The 21,879-nt window shown below is 36.3% G+C and overlaps 1 protein-coding gene across 1 annotated transcript in view; it reads right to left on the bottom strand.

The window, feature by feature from the left end:
- Positions 1-21,879, bottom strand: part of grin2ab (glutamate receptor, ionotropic, N-methyl D-aspartate 2A, b) — a gene marked incomplete at both ends in the record, with an annotated part of 78,615 nt that overhangs the window by 35,375 nt on the left and 21,361 nt on the right. The window lies entirely within an intron of this gene.

The raw sequence follows: 21,879 nt of genomic DNA, 5'->3' as shown, positions 1-21,879 counted from the left end.
ATGACCACTGAAGAGCACAGTCATGAAGGATAGGAGCGATTTGGACAGTACTTCCTCCTTGGCAAGAAAGTGGTACCTCAGGCATTCTGCTAGATGACCTGTCTCTGCCATCGCCACTGGGTGTTGTTCCACCATTGACCTCTTAGATCAGATCAAGAAAGCCCACTCAGAAAGGATCACCTTTTGTACGCTGACAGCCAACACCATCCAGCCAGTTCCGTGAGCCCCAGGCTTGAACTTACCTTCATAAAGATATATTAGAGCCCAGGGATCCATCAGTCAGAAACTGACCCTTGCAAAGTCCAGGTACAAAGAGGTACATGAAGCTTGAATCAAGTGTACTGTTCTGTGGATAACATCTGTGATAGTAATAGAAAACCAGACCTGAACATGATTTCTTGTACATGGTGCCGACTGACAACCCTTGACCTTGCCACTTGTGCTACAGCCACCGACCTGAAAGCTTGCCAACATATATTTCCTCTTCACCTCCACCACTTCAAGAAACCCACTGAAAACAATAGTGCCATGATTTTCGAGTATCTGAATTAGTTACATTGCCATTTTGTCTGTGCAGATGTGGTGGGGCTTATGACGAGTTCGCACTGCACGATTTTAGCCCCGATTTACACTTGCCAACAGGTTTCACAAAATTGCAAACAAGTGCCCGAAATCTGAGGCAAATCGGTGCTTGTTCACGCGAGGGACAATCACGCAGTGTGAATTACCAAAGACGCTATCTGAGATTCAAAATCGATTGCTGTGTGAAATGAGTTCTGACTGAAAAACATTGGCAATGATCTACAGCCAATGAAAGAGCAAGATACAGGGCAGTGGGAAGTTCGGGGAGGAGTTGCAGACCACAATATCAGCACGATCTTGTGTTATTTCCTTATCACTTCTCGTGTGCGATTGGTTGACTTTGAAAATCGTGCAGTGTGAACTCGGCATTACATATACACAACCAGTCAAAAGTTTGGACACACCTTCTTTAGTGTTTTTTCTTTCTTTCTAAAAATATTCATTATTTTTAACATTGTACATTAACAGTGAAGAAAGAAAAAAAAAGTGTTAAACAACCCAGAATATGTTTTATATTTTAGACTTTCCAAAGTAGCTGCATTTATATTTAATTGCACATTCCTGGCATTCTCTCAACAGATTCACAAGAGGGGAATAGGAATAGACCTGGAATAGTTTCCAGTTCACGGCATGCCTTGTCAAGAGTTATTTTGTGACATTTATTGCCTTCTTAAAGGGATATTTTACCCAAAAACGAAAATTCTTTCATTAATTACTCACCCTCATGGCGTGCCAAACCCGTAAGACCTTTCATTCATCTTCCGAACACAGATTATGATATTTTTGATGAAATCCGAGAGCTTTCTGACCCTGCATATACAGCAATGCAACTACGACGTTCAAGGCCCATGAAAGGTAAGGACATCAATAAAATAGTCCATGAGACTTAACAAGCATGGCTACCACGCATTTTGCAGTGCCATCCCATTTAGTTTGCACTTAGTGGGGCCATCATTTGTTTTCCAACAGGACAATGACCCCAAATTCACCTCTAGGTTATGTGAGAGCTATATGTCCAAGAAGGAGAGTGATGGAGTGCTGCATCAGATGACCTGGCCTCCACAATCACCCGAAGGGAAAGCACTCAAAATCTCTGGGAACTCCTTCAAGATCATGAGACTGACATGAGAGAATGCCAAGAGTCAAAGCTGTCATCAAAGCAAAAGGTGGCTTCTTTGAAGAATTGAAAATATAAAGCATATTCTGGGTTAACACATTTTTGTTGATTAAGTAAATCCATATTTGTTCATAATTTCAATGTATTTGACATTAGTATACAATATTGAAAACAATGCATAAAGAAAAATAAAGAAAAAACATTGAATAAGGTGTATCCAAACTTTTGTCTGGTAATGTAGGCTATATAATTATGTTACACTATTACATAACATATCAAAGAAAAAAATAGAATGGCCATCTACACTGAAATCATGTGTACACTAAGTTTGGCAGTACAGAGGAAAAACAAGTCCTATATAACACATGCAATTTGGTGATCTTGTTTAAAGGTCTTGCTGCATTCAATACAAAAAAAAAATATCACAATGTATCTAATAGTTAGATTACACTGCACAAAAACAAAAGATTTCAAAAGAATTTTTCTATGTGCATTGTATCATGAACCAACTACACTATAATAATATTGTGTCTTGGGATTCTTTCTGATTCCTGCCTCGAAGACTCGCTGAAGGTAGCGATGGAAAATTTTTGTATCTCAAAATTACTCTTGCACTTATGAGAGGCTATAACAAATGATGAAACCTCAGGAGTAGGAGATAATGAGCCAGTTAAGATAGCAAAACAGATGAATTAGATAACGGCAGACCTGGACAGACTGACAGAAAGGAAAAATGTGCAGCAAGCAAGATCCTGACAGTACCCAAACCACACAATTTCATCTGTGAATAATGTCCCAAGGATCAATGGTATATGGGTACTACTGGTTCTCTCCAATTTGTCATTGTTGGTGATTAAACTGTTGGCTCTTATCCACTCGAATGCCTTAAAAATCATTGGATGGGACTCTATTTGGCAGCTGGACTATAACTCTGCTTAGGCACCCTTTGAGCGTTCAGGCACAAAAAAAAAGAAGTTTAAAACAATTGTTTAATCTGAATCCAACCATGTGTTTTTGATATCAGAATGACAGCAAACAAGGAGGCACCAAAGGTGGCAACAGTACAAGCCTGGCAGAGCTTCACAAAGGAACATGTCCAATGGCTACAGTATGAGCTATTAGCTTCAGGTAATGAATAACTGCTAAACTATAGTAAGACCAGTGGAGGCTGGTGGCAACTTTTCTAGGTGGGGCACCACATCCAAAAGTTTCAGCATACATCCCGATATGATTTATCCCAGTATAACAAAAAGAGAAGGATTAAGACATGAAGCATTTTAAATAAAGAAAATAGTTTTACCAAATTAAAGATTGAGGATGATTCTCACAAAACATTGTTTTTAATTTTAATAATAATTCCAAATTGATGTATACAGTGTTACAGCAAAATCTGTGAGAAAAATAAATAACTGTACATTTTTTTAGACCATTTTCTATACATATATAAATAACTAAAAGTCAAGATGCAGTACCAAGCAGGACTACACGAAGACGCCAACAGACCACTATCCCAGTTGCCTTAAAGTTATATAAATATACATGGATCTGTATTCAGAATTATTAAACAGAGCAAAAAAAAAAAAATCAATAAAAACATTAATTTGTTGAGTGTGGTGATCTGAAGGCAGCTCAACATGACCAGTGAACAGTTCCTGTGTCAGAGTGAATGTTGATGCCAATACACCACTGTACATAGCAAACTTCTATAAAAAACACGCTTCTTTAGCGAGTGTCCATTATAAAACACTTGCCAGACATGCGATCATACTGAAATGTGCTCATAAAGCTATCAGAGAGCGCACATACATGGTTTGTTTATTTGCACACTAATAATAACTGACTCACGTGTGTCTAATAATGTAAGTTACGATTCGTGTATGTCACTGACTGTAACCCTCTGTACCTCCATTACAATCATCATCCATCAAAATTTCACTGGTAAGATACCTGTTTGCTTTATTCAGCCCATACAGACTAGTCCTGACTTCATATTTCTTCTCATTAGCGGTATGTTTGTTCCGACCAATCGCTGCACAAGTTAAGGTTACGCATGATGACGAAAGCACATTAGTGCTAGCCCTCCCAGAACCCATAGAGATTGCATTGCACTGCCTGCAGTTTGAAAAAAAAAAAAAAATCTTTGTATGAAAGTCTATGGGAACACTCGGGGCGATTCTCAGTCTGACAGAAATCGCCCAAAAAGGGGCGGTACTACAAAGAACGTGACTCGACGCTGATTGGACTATATTTCCAGAGGTAGAACAAACAGTATAGAAGAGTGAAAGCTAGCATAACACTGTGATTGAATGTCAAAGAAAAAAAATCCCTTTCGTGCTATGGTGGCGCGTCGCCCGATCGCCCTAATGGAGAAACTGCCCCCGAGTAAGACTACTACTTTCCCCAGGGTTGTGCAAAATTCAACTTTGAAGAATAAGCTCCCTTTCAATTAAAAAAAAAACAAAAAAATTGAATTTAATTACAATTCAGTAAATTCCTGTGACATAACCAAAGAAATTAAACACAGGTAATACATTCTGTTCTGTCTGTCTCTTTTCGTCTATCCAGGTATCCACCCATCCATATTGTTTTATCCATCCATGCATCAGGGTTTCCCATTCATTGTTTTATTTGTGGCGGTCCGCCACAATATCCACATTGACCGCCACAAATATCCACCGCCCCCTGCCATCAGCTCCAGCGTCTCACACACACACACAAGCATGATTTTAGCACTATATTTAGCAACTTTCAGACCCTTTTAATGGCTTTTTTTCCATAAAACTTACATACTGACAAACTTAGCGACTTTTTTTAGATAAACCTTAGCTATTGTTCAGTTAGAAGATGTCGACAGCACTGCCCCGCGACCGCGAGGTCTGACTCTCCCGGCACAGTATCACCTCTCTCTGCGTCTGTTCTGTGCAGTGAGCGGCAAAGAAGCAGTGCATTCATTTAGCCGTACCACAGCCGACTCGTCAATAAATGAGTATAAAACAGCATTTCCAAGCACCTGTAGCTTACTGTTTGGACTTTTAAATGAACATAATTCGCCTGTTAATATGCTCACAGTTTGTTACTTAGACCCAGGCAGGCAGATCTGAAGTGCCTAAACTTGTCTGAATGCAAACTTGATGCAATGACGTCATACATATGCATCCATCTTATCCATATCCATCCATCCAACCTCTTTTTGGGCCCACTATAGGCATATATCCAAAAGGCATCTAAATGTCTTCATAACTGAAAGAGAAACAGGTAAATCCTACATTCTGGGAAAATAAGTGTTCAAGCAACCCTATCTGTCTGTCATTTTTACTATCCAGCAATCCATCTATCCATAGATCAATCCATCCATCCTTCTATTGTTCCATCCAACAATCCTCTTCTTGAGCCCACTATAGGCCTATATCTCAAAGGCATAAATGTCTTTACTCATGCCATAAGAGCATTATACCAGTTATCATTATTTTAACTATAGGGGTCACAAGAGCTTCTTATATTCCTCCTTTTTCATTTATTAATCTGTATTTGTCAAAATGTTCACTGAAAGTTGTCTTAATAAAGAGGTTCGCTGTCTCTCCTGTCACTTTTGAGAGAACTTTATTTCTCTGTCCTCAAATCAATTCTCTTTTTTCATTTAGGTATCAGAATGCTCTTTCATTTCTAACATCTTTCCATCCGAACATGCCACCATGAAGCAGGTCTTGCATCCCTTCCACCGCTCTTCCAAAAAATCCTTTCATCAGAACACTGTACTTGTTTATTCTAACCATCCATCATCCACCTAACCATAATCTCAGCCATCAAAACGTAACGTTTCTCACTTCACACACACCTCCACCCTGACATCTCACCATTCCTAAAGCCCTTTATCACAACAACCACTCATCCATCAAATCCCACTATGATGCACGCACACACACACACACACACACAGACGAGAGATATAGGCAGGGTTTATATTTTGCCACATGTGTCACTTATCACTTATATGTTCTCTCTTTCGGAAAAAGTAGAATATATTATATAATTTAGTATTCAGTATGCATACAGAAATACATGTATGTGTGTGCACCTGTACATTAGTATTCGATGCTGAGTCTCTCTTTTTGAGCGGAAACACATTATTGTTTCTGCTTGCAGAAACAATGCCTTTTTAATGCCTCTATTATTCTCCCCTTAGGTCATTCAAACCCCCAAATACTCAAAATCCCTGAATTCATTAGAACTTCATTATTGTGGAAAACGCAAAGTCCAATAAACTCGTAAGAGCAGAAGCATCATGCAACTTAAGGAAGACTGAGTTCATACCGTATGATGCAATTCAACCAAAGTAAGCATTTCTTCCAATGCCTTGCCTTATTAGATCAGGAGTAATCAGAGCTCAATACATTTTTTTTTTTTAATCATATTCAAATCTCATATTAACCGCTATGACAGGGTCCACACAGAATTTTCATGTCTTTGCACATTTTCTGATCTGATTGTGATGGAAAATCTGCGGAATGGATTTAAAGTTAAAATGAAACCGCATTCACAACCCATTTTACTTCAGTAATGTGACATATATTTGAAGATGGATATTACAGAATAAACAAAAAGTTGGACAGCACTCAGTTTCATCCATCTGAATTAAATGGACTGAGAAAACTGGGTGTTACAAACCAAAATGTGACAAATTCACGAGGTAAGCAAGTTAATACATTTTGCTAAAATATTTTAAATAATTTTTTCTTTGGAATAACACACCAAGGATGCACAATAAGATCAGGAACACAAATTAAGGATGTAAACAGGGTCAGTTTTTTGTTTTTATGTTGACTTAAAGCGCACATGATCTAGCCTACCTCCTTAGATTCAACACACTGGCCATTGGTAGAGTGGCTATATTATGATGCTACTGACTTGCATGATGTTAAGCTGCTCTAAATTAGGTTGCATTACCCATAATTGCTTGTCATTTTTAAAAGTGAACAGTTTATTTTTATTTTACTGCTACAAATCATTATTGGTGTGAACAGACCTTTATTGATAGCTGAAGGTATTACCAAATTGCCCAAAATATTTAATGAAAAAACATGCAAGCAGCAGATGCATGAGCAGAGCTTCTTTTGTGGAAATCTGTCCAGCTTTCTGCTAGTTTCATGCAAGCCTATAACCACTGCTGTTATGCCCTTAACCCTCATCCATGCCAGGAACACCATTTATGGCTGGCTGCACCCGTGTTGTTGCTCTTTCTCCTGTTTCTGTCAGTAGAGCATTGGCATGCCAAGCAGCCTTTCCAGTATTCCCTGGTAGGTCACCTACATTAAATTCATGCAGCAGACCCAGAACATCATACAAAAGAAAGCAAAAAGGCTACTCTGGGTAAAAAAAACTAAACCTATAATCGCATAATTCAACAGAATTAGAAGACAGAATTAAGGTGAGAATGACACCCAATGCTGCTGGAGTGGCCATTCTAAGCAGTTTCTGGAATTGGACTCTCTTTATCAATTTAATTATATCTTTAATCAGATGGGATGCCAGCTAAAACCACCAACCTTACACAAAAAGTTGTGAAAAAGGTCCAAATTCATAATGAAGGTGAACGAGGCAGTGTAAAACTTTAGTTTTCAGCTCTAGTTACACTATACGCTTACGATAAAAGGTCAAAATAAATGAGGAGAAGTATTGTGAAAAAAATATACCGCAATCACATATACTTCTATCCCAACAGGATTAAATTTCTCAGAGGACGAGAGTTAGCTGAAAAACACTAGATAATTTGCCAAGGTTATGTGAGAAAAACACAAATGCGCTTGCTTCGGATGGAATTAAAACCATGTCTGTGAAAAACAGTCCTAAACAGGGCTTAAGATACCAAAAAAAGGAAAGAAAATAAAAGAAAAAAGATATAAATGAGACTATGAAATGAAAAATCCACCGAAACAAACTAAAATCTAATTAATTTGGCAAACCTGAAAATAGTATATACAGTACTGTATAATAAAACTATAATAACCTTAACACAGAGACATGAAGATAAGCACATTTCCTGTTTTTGTATGCAGAAAGTATGTAAAAATCAAGTCACATTAGTTAGATCAAAGTTTCATGTTTATTTAATCTTACCCAGAGTAATTTTCTGTCAACATTCTGTCTAGAGACGCACATCATAACAAACTCCTATCCAGTTCAGACAAATACAGACAGGTTTACAAGGTGGCTCGCAGACTGAAGAAAAGACTTCACTCCTATCTAATCAAAATCATTCACACCCCCACACACATTTAGTTGTGAGACACTTACCAAACCCTTCATCACATCGCAATCACACACAAACCAAACACATGACAGGGCAATTAATTAATTAGACCGCCAAACAATGATTAAAATCGTGCTATGTTAAAAGAGGTGAAATCAACGACTTGCTTTCTGTCTTCCTAAAAGAGCATCTGCCATATTAAGTGTGTCTGTGTACGGTAATGACATGTTACTAGCGTCTGAAATCTAAAACACATTCACTGAATCTTTATAAGTGCTGTTGGTGAGATTGCTGAGGGCAAAATCGTTTGTGCGACAAGATTGCTTCAGCAATGTAAGCAAAATGTATAATAAGCTTGATTAAAAAAGCCCATTAGGAACCACTTCCACAAAACATCCAAGTCCAATATCTGAGGCACTTATGAGGGAGCATTTCTTTTTCAAGGAACACTTCCTGTAATTTAGCTATCTGACGTCTATGCAAATGATTATTGAACTGTTACGAATAATTTGCATAGTCCAATGCCAAGCTATTAAGCTACGAGGCAAAAGACATCAAGCTACAGTATGGTAAATAAAACTACAGTCCAACAAGAGTTCAGTATCTGTATTTGCTCAAAAAGTTCCAAGTAGTTTTCCAAATGCAAACTATCAGGGATGTACTGATATTAAAATTATGGCCAACAAGTTAAGCTGAAAATTATATTCATTCTACAGTCAAAAAACGATAAACGGACAATATTAAAATGATAGTATTTTGTTAAAAAAATACAATAAAAATGTCATTTTAAATTTAGGAATCACAACATTATGATTTAGAGCAGTGGTTTTCAATGGTATTGCAGGGGGGCGCCAGTTATTAACAGAAATAATGATATTGTTAATATATGTAAAAATGTCTAGTCATTATTAAATATCACAATTTGATATATAATTATATAATGAGAAATAAATAAACTGTTACTATGCGTTCGCTATTCAAGCTTGCTGATTGGTTTAATAACAATCTGCCAATTTATCTAACATATTTTTGCTGGATACATCATATGCTACAACAGATTTAAACATGGATAATTGATTGTCAACGGCATCGCTGAAAAGGACAAATACTGACGTTTCTTCATCAAAGTAAGCCAGACTCGGAAAAGACTCGAAATAAACCTAAACAAAGAAAAATTCTAGTAGTGACTAGCGCTAGGTTTCACATGTGTGGGAGCAGAGTTGTCCTAACTACACACGATGCCGCAACACACGATAAAATGTATATTTTCCACGTTAATCTGAGTTTTTGTCCTAACCAGATGTGATGGCGACACGCAAAGTTTTCATTAGAAAATTTCGGCGACATTGTGGCTGGAACAACAACATACAAACTACAACAGTGATAATCTCAGGTACTGATTATGTGCTTTATTCAATGATAAACATATCTAATGTAAGTTTGAATGTCATTTTGCGTGACATTTATAACCATACTGAAAACAACAACAGATAGTTTATCTCAGATCTTAAAAATAAAGCAAACATGTTAAAACTGTGAACTCTATGCAATACACTTGTTGGTTCACATAAAGATGATATCAGTCACACGGTTTGTACTTTTAATAATGTTAAAAAGGTTTAATATTTATAAATTAGATTATAAACTTGTCCATTTCAAGTGCAATGAATTTCTGCTCTTCTGAATGGCTGTGATATTTGATTGATTCTATCGTGTCGCGTTCTTGCATCGCGTCTGGTGTGTACAGCCAAATTGCTTGTCGCTGGAATCTTGTTGCATATGGTTAGGACTTGGTTTAAGATCGGAGGCATCTTATCGTGTTGCAAATCTCATCGAAAACGGCTGTAAAACCTCAATTTGTGTCAGTCCTCTGTAGTGTATGTCATGTATTCCCGCCTCTTGTGTCCATATTTGGTTTGTTTCCTGTCCTTGTTTAGTGTGATTACTAGTTAATACTGTCCAGCTGTGTTTGTCTAATTATCCTGTGTATTTATAGTCCTGCCTGTTCAGTTTCGTGTCGTCTGGTCTACTCGTTACTCCCCGGTGTTCCTGTCTGTGTCAGCCTTGCCTTGTCTTGCCCTGCCTTGTTTGGATTTCATTAAAGACTGTTATTTTGAGTTACATCCTCGTCTCCGTGTTCCTCGTGCCTCCCCGTTGTGTGCTCTGTAACAAATTGGTGAAAATCAGCATTTACCTGCCCAGCACAAATAGCGGGTGTATTCAATTTTTTTTTCTAGGGGGCCGCAGAAACATATGTGTTTGGATGTGTGAGCCGTGAGTAAAAAAAAAAAAGGTTGGGAATCACTGATTTAAAGTACGAAAAATTTATATTTATTTTGAAACTTTTGCCATCTAAAACTCACTTAATCTAAATTTAAAAATAGGGGAAATAAGTGTACACAATTAAATATTTAATAACAATCCCAATACATTTAAACAAATCTTTGTAACTGGGCTACTTAATAGTAAATAAATAAATGGACATAAAATATTAATTTGAGCTGAAATTATTTGATTATTTGAGAAGAATGAAACCACATTATAGAAAAGAGAGATGAAAGAAAACTGGTTTTCTGGGATAACAGTCAGATATACAGTTAGACCTCAGTATGCCACACTTGACCAATCAGAATAGACTATTTCAAAGAGCCATGTACTAGCTTCCTAACACTGCAAACCTTACAGAAATCTGTAATTTAAACATCAGACCAACAGTTTCATTAATAGTACATGACTAAATATGAATTAATGTGTACGTGAACAGAACAATGATAAAAAAAAATGAATGAATGTGAACACTTACAATAATTACCACAGCTGGCTAAAAATAAATGTCAAGGCACAATAGTTTCTTTAACATTATGTGTGATCTGTACATTTAACAAATAACAAGAAACTATTTTGAAACACTTACCCGATAGCATATGTGGAATTCTACTGATTGCCATAGAAATTAATTTTAGATTCCATACGGTTGCATTAAAATTTTCATGGAATGTGTACAATTATCAATACATACTTTTATGTTCCACTGAAGTAAGAATGCAGGTTTGTAACAAAATGAAAGTGAGTGCATTTAAATCATTTAAGTTAAATGTAACCTATTACATACATTTAAAGGAGCAGGGGATGTGCCTTGTGCCTGCTCTACGGAAATCTGTAGATATTTTCCGCCAAATCTGCCGGAGCAGATTCCGAGCAGGATTACATTTCCCAGTATCTGCTAAAGCTGTACTCCCTGAAGTTTTAAAAATGAAAGCCATTATCATGAGCCTCGATGTTTACTTTGTTAAAAAATCTGTCAATGTCATATTGAAAGAAGTGAAGGAAATTAAGACGGACTCTGCTGTAACAAGTTAATCTTCTTGCTAGAATATTGTCAAGTTGTCGTCTCTTGAGCTACAGCCAGCAAGCATCATCCAAGCAATACAAGAAGATTCACTCAACAGCGCATTGGGATAATTGATGATAGAGATTATTACGAGTAATGCTTCAGACTAAGTGGGATAAAAGGGCGGTAACAAAGATTGAGCAAGGGTGCAGACGATTACAGCAATGGAGAAGCAGCTGGCTCAGTTCAAGCCTGGATAAACACATTGGAGAAGCAGGTGCATGAAATAGATCACAGTGATGGTTTGGAAAAATAAAAGGAGACAATGAGGATGGCGCCAAGGCTGAAAAACATTCCGTCATAGTCTAGTTCCCAAGATTAGATTGAGAAATTTTCACGACTGAGAATCAGATTTAGGATGAGACTCTACATTAAAATACTTGTGCTACTATTTAGCAGTGCCACTAACTAAATCTACAGTGCAAAATATACAATGTGACCAGTGTACTTCAACTTCAAATGACTCTTAACTGGTTGTGTTCAGTGAATCAAATACACTTATGAATCATCTAGAGTGGTAACAGAATCTGACTCACCTACTGAACCACAAATTATGTCTGGATTTTAATCTGAAATCTGATTTATACTGCCTGTCTATACAAAATGCAAAGAAATTACTTTTACTCCAGTCAAAGAATTTTTTTTAATATGACTGAAATAACCTGACTATTGGGTAAGGTAATTTTTTAGGGTTAGATCAGGTAGAAGTAAATTAAACAACAACTGCACAGTTACATTTTTTATAGTTTAGAATAAAACCTCTGAAAACACAACCAATAAAATAAAGACCAAAAAAGCGTGTGGCCTTCCTGGGTTCTGGAGCATATGGTGAGAACTGAAAAATTCAAAGGTTATGCGAGTAATCAGAAGCAGACATGGGCCCTAGTGGACACAGTTTATAAATGAATCCAACTGTTCACACTAAAACATACATTTGCACTGCATTTAAAGGAATAGATACCCAACAAATGACAAATCTGACTATTCAGCCTCAAGATTTTCTTCTCTCCCAAACAAGGCTTCTACCAGGTTGTGTTGATTCTGTAGTTAAATTCAAATAAATAAATTGAAAGAAAAACAGATGGGTGAATTAATAAACCAAAAATAAATAAATAAAAGGAGAAAAGCATCATTAAATTATCAAACTCAATTACACGGTTGATCTGTTTACGAGGTGCCAAATAATTATTTTCTTACATGAAATCTCTCAATCAAAACACATTTCATTTATCATATGGCTATATACAGTCATATGGACTAGTGTCTTTTTTTTTTTTTTTGGAGTTTGACAGCTGCAGTCACCACCATGTGTGGAAAACACAAGTATGGACGTTCTGCTAAATCTAAATCTCTTTTGTGTTCCTCTGAGAAATAAAATCATACATGCTGAGCAACATTAGGGTGAGTGGATGACAGTAGATTTTTGGATCGGATATTCTCACACTTTATTTTGATTGTATGTAAGCATATATCCACATGTGAATCAAAAGCAGCACACACACTGAAGCCAGTTAATTTGGCATAGTTGAAACACCTGCATAATTCTGCAGATTAAGCATCTCCCTCTTGTAATCGTCCTGCCAAATCAGTTAAAAACTCACTATACAGGGCCACAGCAAATAATTATGGGCTTTACATGGTGGAGAGTGAACATGCCCCAAAATGTTTGCTTGGCAGTCCAACCAATATTAAAAAATTTAATATTTAGTCATATTTCATACTAGTAGTTTTTAAAGAATACACTGAAAAGAATGGCTGTGAAACATTTTCATACAGAAATTGTTGTAAATTACACAAATAATTACAAAGAAACAGTAACTAACACTGAATTAAATATCAAATTCTGAATGTAGAAAGACTGAAATAATATTTTCCAATCATCTTTATTAACAGAATTTGATTATGCACTGTGGTTCTATCTTTCTTTTCTTTCATGGGGAGAAGCAAACGTTAGGAGAGATAACAATGTCATAGTCTCAAAGAAGGGAGTCTGCACTAAGCCCCTTTTTCTCTCTATCTCTTTCTCTCCTTTTTATTTGACCTCACTGGCAGCACTGTCTCTCTCTCTTTCTCCGTCTCCTGTCATTACTTTGTGCCTTGCTTTCACCAAGGGGTCGTCTAGAGTCCTGCTGGCCAAAATCTATGAAAGGCGCTCAGCTTATGCAGCCTATTTCATTCCTTCTACAGGGCAAAACAGTATGATTTTTTTCAGCTGCCCTGGTACTCTCTCTGCCAACATTTCTACTAGGACCACCATAAAAACTCTGCATATTTAGCATGTATTATAATATTTTACAAACAATATGTTTAGACTTATAAAATGTGAAGTTTTATTCACAAAAAAAATATAGCAAGGTTTAAAACAAATGTGCAGGATCATCAGACGTGGGATGTAGTGACAGAGCAGCGACAGTTGTGACAGTTGTGTCAACTGGCCTAAAACACTCTCACACTGCCCCCGGGCCAGCGGACCATCATTATTGTTGAGCTCTGTTCTGTGAATCTCTCTTCCTCTCACACAGGAACACACGGTCAGAGCCATAATTCAGAAATACCGGGTTTTCCGATTCACAGAAAAGGCAGTGCTATCACTAACCTACTGGACATTTTTGTAGTGTTTATTTTTCCATGAAGTCCACTAATAATGTCAATCAAGGTTTCTTGAATCAAAAAGTCTAAAACAATATAAAATGATTCTAATATGCTGATTAGGTGCTAAAAAAACATTTATTATTAATAATATTAATGTTGAAAACAGAACACTTTGATGGACAGAAACTTCAAATAAAAAGCATTTATTTGAAATAAAAATTTGGCAACATTATAAATGTCTTTGTTACTTTTGATAAATCTGATGTATTCTTGCTGAATAAAATTATTAATTTCTATTAAAATGACTCTGAGCTACTGGCAAGGTTTTAGAAAGGCTAATAAAAGTAAAAAAAAAAATAGCATTGTTTCATAATTGATGAACTTTGCACTTATTAAACTGAACTGAATCAACACTGAATTGACTACAGCTGAAAAATGATACTTTCTTGTTTTAACTGCTTTACTGCAGAATTTGGATTTGTCTCATATTTGATGTTTCTATTACTGATTCCATTATTTAGCTCTTTAATAATGTGAAGCTTGTTTATAAAGGTTTAACTAGACTAGCCTAAAACAATACCTAAATAACTATTTGGTTAGTGGTTAAGTGTTAAATATGTTTCCCCATTCGCGCACACTTGGTGACATCAAAAAATAAAATAAAAATAGTTTTAGAGGCAAAGGACATTATTTTTTTTACATTGCTGCACTTTTGACAATAGAAAATGGACCTAAATTTGGTCTAAATGTGCACTGACAATTATTTGACCAAAACATGTTTTAAAAAATAAACAGGGTCAATTCTGAATTCATGTTCACCAAGTATGCTGATACAGATGATAATTTGATCCCCATTCAAACTTGCAAATGGTCACACAGTGAGCTTACACAGTATACATCCCATACTATTACAGTGGACGAATGGCATGTATAATATACATCCTAATAATTACATCTCATAATATTTTCATCCTCCCTTTAATGCAAGACAATCAGTGGAGTGGAACTCAGTAATGATCAATCAGTCTGTGAAAGACGCATATATAATCTGCGGGTTTCTCCATTCTTGTGAAGTACAAAATCTATGGTTTGTGTGTGTGAACATGAGTGCGTTATTCTTAGAGCATCAAGACTCCGCTGATGGAGAGAAATAGCTGCTGCAGGGTACTCATGAATAAAACACCAAAGTTACTCAAGAGCATATCTATTCACACACACACACATGCACACATACTAATCTAATGGGAGCTACATGACTTGATGGTTTACACACTTCTCACACACATGCACCCACACGGAGGGTGCAAAACTAACATAAAACTGACAAAAAAAAACTTCTATGAGCTGAAAACTGCTAGTTAGTACATACAAGTGGCGGTTTTTTTTTTGTTGTAGCAGTTTTGCACGTCTAGTTCAATCATGAAGTATGCTCTTGAATGACTTCTCTGGCCATTCATTTTGAATTTACTCTAGCTCTCTAGTAGTGCAACATCATGACGTCTGGATGTCGTTCCTCACTGAGTGACCTCAGACTCACTAAATAATTCACTGGGCTCTGGGATGCGTTGGAATGTTTTTGCAACTTGACAAATGTTGCCACTGCAGCTTCAAAGACAAACTGACACACTTCATAACGAAGTGGACCGAAACATCAGAGGCCAAGATTTGCAGTCACTCATTTCCTTTGACCAACACAATCATAACAACTGGAAGGATCCAACAAAATGGGTCTCTGCACTGCAAATAATTTGGTTTATTCAGATTATCCAGAGCCCTTCAAGGTGCTCCAGAAATCCCTCCCCCTGGGTAAACTCCAAACGGATTAAACATTAAAACCATTATTTTCCTGCCGTAACATCATACGGCATTGGAAAATTTAATCAGTGTCAAGTATAAAATTACAGACTGTCAAATACCTCTCGTATAAAACATTCTGTAGGATTCTAAATGCACATATGGAGCAAATAAAATAAAAAGCTTCTCAAATAGGTCACATGTTTATTTGGTGAGCAGTTACCCAGTTTAGTTATTGCATTGTGAATAATGACTTTAATTTTATGCATTCTGACCCCTGCGAACGCCTACACTAGAACTATACGTGAGATTTAGAAGCAGGCCTGATGAATAATGAACAATCCGCTTCCGACAACTCTAGTTTCCCGTCTGGACCAAATGTACCAGCAAATGGGGATAAACTTCTCTCATTAAAGAACAAGTTCAGTCTTCTGTGCCATATCTCAAATCCTGAAATCTAATTTCTGCACCATTTAGAGCATACCCTAAAGTTTTAACTTTTAGCTCCTTGCACTCAAGTCCAAATTAGATTTGAAATATCATATATGCACTACAAATCAGCCTCAAAAGGAATAATTACCTCTGTCAGCACTTCTTATTCACTTAATATTATGACTCACACTTCTTATGGACTAATCTACAGAGTTCGTTTGTTAGCAGAATTAAGCAGATAATAATATCTTTAAATTGCCTGCACAAATTGGTATTCTGAAAATAAAAAGCCCCATGCTGCAAGCCCCTCGCAGCTAGATTTGTAACGGAATCTAACAGACACGTCAGGTAACCCGTCAGTTTCGGGCTTTGCTTTCATCCCGCGGTACTAATGGCTCTAAAGCTTTCATCTTCCACCTTGTGACATATTGAGATTGGTGCGCAATCCACGCAAAGGTTGTGCCAAAAGACCTTAGCTCAGAGCTGACCAGCCAATAGCAGCACAAGATGAAAGCAAAGGCAGGAACCTGACTAATTTCTTGGGAATTATGATTTCCTTTGACTTCTTTTAGACCAACTTGAAAAGTACCCCATTGTGCAGAGGATTTTGAAGTTTATCATTATTTTTATTCCTGGGAGATTATATGTTCAAAAACTTTTTTAGTAGGGCTCTCTTGATCTGGATAATTTGAATAAAGTTTGAAAAACAGTTTTTAGTGTACTGGAGAACACATTTATAATCTCAGAAATGTCTGTGAAAATAGGGCACAATGTGCTGTTAATATGAAGGCGTTTTAGGCATTGTTTTCACAGTTGTTATACTTATTTTTGAATTACATATTCCATTGTGGAAATGTCTGTGAACTTAACAGATACTGTAGAAATGATCAGTAACTTTGTTTTTCTACTGAATACGGATTTATTTTTCTTACAGTGTACAACAGTAAACATATTTTATAACAATATTGAATTTTACAGCATTTAGGAATCTAGGTAAAGGTTCATTCATAAATTCATTATTTATTCATGTTCAATCAAAAACTTTAACCAATGTTAACTTTACCTAATGCATTGGCTAATATAAACCTGCTAAACTTTATATATATATTTTAACTTTAGCATTAGGTATTATGAACTAACTATAATATACATGTATGTGTTTTGTAGAGGTGTCGAAATTAATCGTTCCTACGATGCATTGCAATGCAGACGAGGACCATAACCGATTATAACGTACTGATGCTTTTCTGACATCATTTGTCACATACGTGCTTTGTTGCGGTAGCATACAATGGCGGAGGGAGGCGAGAAGCAAGTGCGAGTAATTAAAAATGCTCCAACTACTTTAAAAGCCGACATCTGGGCACATGAACATGAGCTTTTATGAACAACTTGGTAAGCACGACCTGGAGAAGACACACGCTGTGTGTAAATCATGTCCCGCACAAATAAAATATGCAGGGGGTAATACCACTAATTAATAAAACTATTTAATATTTAAATGTTTTCCAAGAAAGTACACTGCACTATATAAGTACTAAAGTCCATTATGCACTTTTAGTATTTACTTTTGTGTATTTGTTCTAAATGCTCCTGTTGTCTTCTGTGAGTTTTGTTTGATGTTTGATACATTCAAGAAGCGTGTTTTCTTTGAGCAGGTAAAATTAAAGGTTCAGTTCATATTTGACTGCTTATATTTATTGACAAAATTGTATACATGTGAAGTAAAATTGAAAATTGAGGATGCAGTGCATCGTCAGTGCATTGTGATATCGAATTGAACCGAATTGATGACATGATAATCGTGAACCGAACCGAACCGTGAGACCAGTGTAGGTTCACACCCCTGTGGTTCTGATGTTTATGCTAAATAGACAAATTTCGTGTTTGCAAACAGTGATGATGTTTTTGTGGGCGGAGCCTATCTGGTGGCAGAAAAGGACAGTTTTCAAGTGACGGTCTATGGAAACCATGGAATAAAAGAATAAAAAAAGGTAAATTTGAGTTTATATTTCAAAATTATTGAGCGTAGCATTAGTTTTGGCAGGTCACGTTAGTCAAGCTCGCATCAGCTGAGAGTCAGCTGATCCCCATCTACCTATAGGAATACGACACCTACCTAAGCATCCATATATAAGGGCCTCAGTATTATCAGCAGTTTTCGCATTGCTCAATAGCAAATTACCCTCCTCCATCCCCAACTCCTCCTCTGTCAGTCAAGATCCATCCTTCTGATTCTCTTTTGAATCAGACAATTTCAAAAATGTGTACATAAAATTACTGAACTTTTTAACAAATCTGCAATACTTTTGTTGGTTTTGTTCTGTTTACCCTGGGGGGTTATCACTGCTAGGCTGCATGGATGCGCAGGGAGTTCTTGCCCAGAACAGAAACATTCCGCCAATCCAAACTATATGCTAATTGTCAATCATCTTTGACGATAGTGGTCCTGACAGAACTGACTTTATTCTCGCAGAACTGACTTTATTCTCGCAATTCCGACTTTATATCTCACAATTCTGATAAGAAAAATCAACTCGTCATTCTCTCTTTTGATTTTATATCCCTCACTTCTGGCCTTTTTTCCCCCCTCAGAATGGACAAACTCGCTATTGTTGAGTTAAATCGAGTTATAAAGTCCGAAATACGAGATATAAAGTAGCATTTGCGAGAAAATTTTAAAAATAAAAAATAATAATAATAATTGTGAGACAAAATAGGTAATGTTAAATGTAAAATATTAGGCTATAGATTTAAATAGTATTTCATGCTGTATGCATGTAGGGCAAATATATGTTCCCTATGAACTGCTTATGTGAATATGTTGTAGACCTATTATAGCAGGTTTCATTCATTAGCCTGTCCGTTTAAACGTCTGCATTTAGCTTCAAATGGCGTTTTTGACGACAGTATTCTATAAAAATGATTTGCATTCCAATTCTGACATCCAAAGGCACAACAATACATTTTATCTCTTATTCCGTGGATTTTTCCCATTTCACTCCACTTGTTACTGTGTGTTGCTGCCACCACAATGCGAGCGCCACTGCGAGTGACGTAACTGTGACGTCTACACGAAATTGGTCTATAGAAATTCAAATTAACCTAATAAATTCTACAAAAGCATTGTTAATTGTTAGTTCATAGCACACTATTTTGATATGCCTTTGTTGGATGTTAAATTGTAATTTCATTAAAATGTATTTTTTGACATTTAGCATAAACTGGAAATAAGATCATTTTATCTGAACATAATTCAGACAATTTTTTCTACTTAAAACCAACATGAAGTGCAGACAGTGTCTTTCACTTGACCTTTAAAATGTCCCTTGTTATCAAAATCTCAATTGATTTTATGTTAACCTCGTAGATTCCTTCAATAGCAATGATATTGAATCACTGTAAAATTATATTGATATATTAGAAAACAGTTTGCTCAGTATAATAAACATTTATCCATCAAATATATTTGGACCACCAGAACAATGTCAGACTGACAGAGCTGGGTGTGTGACCTGAGCTAGTGTGTGATCAATATTTCATTGGATTTTTGCAGTGACAGTAAGCATATCGCTCTGGCACATGCTGCTGCCTTTCAATGTATTTGTACGGCATTGATAAGCACAATGTGAGACCAGCCATTAGAACAAAGCCCTGCTGCTGCTAAAACACACACTCCATTCTCTTTCTCTCAGTCTGTTTCTCCTCTTTTCTTTTTCTTTTCTGTCATACAAACACACACATAAAGCCATGCCATTACCGCACTGCTGGTTGCTGTATTATGCCTAAACACACCCAGCAGTGATCCAAAGACTTATGCAAACACTATTAGCATGTAAGAAAAATCCTTCATGTTCATTTGCTATGGTATATTAATTTGTGTGCAAAAATTATTTGGTTAATAACCATTTTTGTGAGACCTCTGCATATGTAATATCATTCTTACATTCATGCTACTCTGCAGTAAAAAGAGGTCAGCTAGTATTACCATTGAATGCTTGATGCAGAGACATCGCTGCTGACTGCACAACTGACAAACGTCAATCAAAAATGGTTTCGTTACTCTTCAGTGATTTGGATGATTTGGAATCTGAATCTGAATGAATGTGAGCAGCCAAATCACATAACGGTCTACAGCAGTGATTCCCAAGCAGGGGGCACTTAAGCAGGATCCAGGGGGTCCTTGGAAAGATTTCAATTTTACTTTGTTAAATCTATAAAAAAGAAAAGACTAAAATAACTACTCATGATTTATTCAGTTCCTTAGGAAAAGAAACGAAAAAAGTGTGTAATGGGTGTAAGAGTCTCTTTTTCACTAATAGGGCTGTGGGGGAACAAAAGACAAAAAAGGCCAAGAAAAACCAGTCTACACTGTAAACATTTAGAATAGAGTAGAATGTACTGTAAAAATTCTTGTCATTTTTACAGCAAGAGAATGCTACAGTAAACGCTGTAAAATTAGTTAACTGTAAGTTATAAAACAGTATTAAGTTATTAAAATATAAGGTGAAAAAATGTACATGGACTTAACACCATACATGTTATTTTACTGTAAAAATGTTGCACTGAAAAAAACAATAGGATGCAATTTTGACAAATTTCAAGTAAATTTCACGTGACATTTTGAAGTAGAAAGACTGACAGCATTTTCTTGTAAAACAAACTTCAATAATCTTTGCTTTATTCACAGCTTCAAGATTTTGTTAGCAGTGTCTCAAATGTTTTATTTTTCATAGTAAAAACTATGAACAACTGTATAATGAATATGGTGAAAAGCATTAAAAGGACATTCCCAGAAATCCCTGTAAAACACATAACATGAGATTATATTTTACTTTTTAAAATTATTTTATTTTTGTTATCAGTAATGTACATTAGGGTGTTTTGCGTTACATTATCTTTTATTCAATTAAGGTTTATTGCATTATTTTAGTGTTGTGTGTTACCCTTATAATGTTTTGTCTTTTTAGATCCCTGCTCTTCATCTATACACTATACATATTGGCTATGTTTTAAAGCACACTGGAACACTCATGTGAATTTCTGTTTTATCACCTGCATTATTACGGTGGTTTTTAGCCCATTTCAGGGTAAATAGTGTAAGTAGTTTGGCACATTTACATTACTTTAAGAAATACACAGCTAAAAGTTGTAAAATATACAGGAACCAATATGCCATCCCGTAAACACTGGAAACACTGTCACAGTATTTTTAGCGTGAATTTCTGGCAACCAGAGCTGTCAGTTTTCTACCCTGAATTTAACAGGAAATTGAACGAGATTAGAAAACAACACAGCATAGCGTAACACAGGAGAAGAGGAAAACAAATCACAACCAAATCTCTGCAATCTAGTGTCGAATCATGAAAAATGAAACTGCTTTGACAATTTACTCCAAAAAAAAAAAAAATGTGAGTGCTCTTCATGCAGATCTACAGCATGTACATCAGAGACAGGTTTCACTGTCTCTGAGGATTGTCTAAAACATCCCTCAAAAGACGATTATGTCATGTAAAGGGTATATGGTGCACTGCTCTACAGAGGGATGAATGATACAGCTGAAAAAGTTCCCATGCTGCCATGCGTGTTTGGCTCGCCCCCCATGTAGGCTTCATTAAAAGATCAAACTATCAAAACCAACAAATTTCTCCCTCACTCAACCCTTCTTCTGCTATACATCTCTCACCGTGTCTCTCCCCTGTACGTGCGTTTAACAGCTTTGAA

Source organism: Barbus barbus, assembly GCF_936440315.1.
Source record: "Barbus barbus genome assembly, chromosome: 7".
Classification (NCBI taxonomy): domain Eukaryota; kingdom Metazoa; phylum Chordata; class Actinopteri; order Cypriniformes; family Cyprinidae; genus Barbus; species Barbus barbus.
The sequence above is the reverse complement of the archived record's forward strand: the minus strand, read 5'-3'. Positions and strand labels throughout refer to the sequence as shown.